Source organism: Camelus ferus, chromosome X (assembly GCF_009834535.1).
Source record: "Camelus ferus isolate YT-003-E chromosome X, BCGSAC_Cfer_1.0, whole genome shotgun sequence".
Taxonomy (NCBI): Eukaryota; Metazoa; Chordata; class Mammalia; order Artiodactyla; family Camelidae; genus Camelus; species Camelus ferus.
Genome location: NC_045732.1, coordinates 71,393,142 through 71,393,858, shown reverse-complemented (window position 1 = coordinate 71,393,858; position 717 = coordinate 71,393,142).

Here is a 717-nt window from a genome sequence, read left to right as displayed (position 1 = left end):
TAACAGTATGTAGCACCTAGTAAGCTGATTTAAGTTGAACTTAAGCGTCATAATATATCTTACACGGGAGCATTGGCAGGAATACCTAAGTCTCATTTGGGAGTCAGGGAAGGCTTCACAGAGGAGGTAACGTTAGAGCTGGGGCTTTAAGGATTAGCAGGGCAGAAACGGCAGGGCATTCCAAGCAGAATACATAATGCGAGCAAGAGCACAGAGCACAAAAGAGCACTACGTGTCCAGCAACTCTGAGTAGCCCAGTGGCTGTCGCGCAGAGTTCTCCGGCTTAGGTGATCAAGGGTGAGACAGGGACTATTCCTCCCTACTTGGCCCATTTTCCCTGCAGCTCATTGCACAGTGCTGGGCACACACACTGCAGGAGCTCAATAAATACTTGTTGAATTGGGACAGGGTGATCGAGTGTGCTGGGAACTGAGGCCTCCGGATTTTTTCTCACGCACCCGCGGTGTGACCTTGGCCAAGTCCCTTCTCAGCGCTGCGACTTGCTGCTTAGTAATCAGCGGAGGGTGAGAAAGCGGAGGAGGAGGTTGGCCTGATGCGCCTGGGCCCTTCTAGCCCTTGGAATCCCTGATTCGACGCGTGGAGGGCGGGGCGGGGCGGGGCTGCGGCGGGCGGAGCTTCAGTTCCTCCTCCGCTCCAGCAGAGGGCACAGGGAGCGGCTTCCCTCCGCCCTTCCCCTCCCAGCGGCCGCCGGGTGGA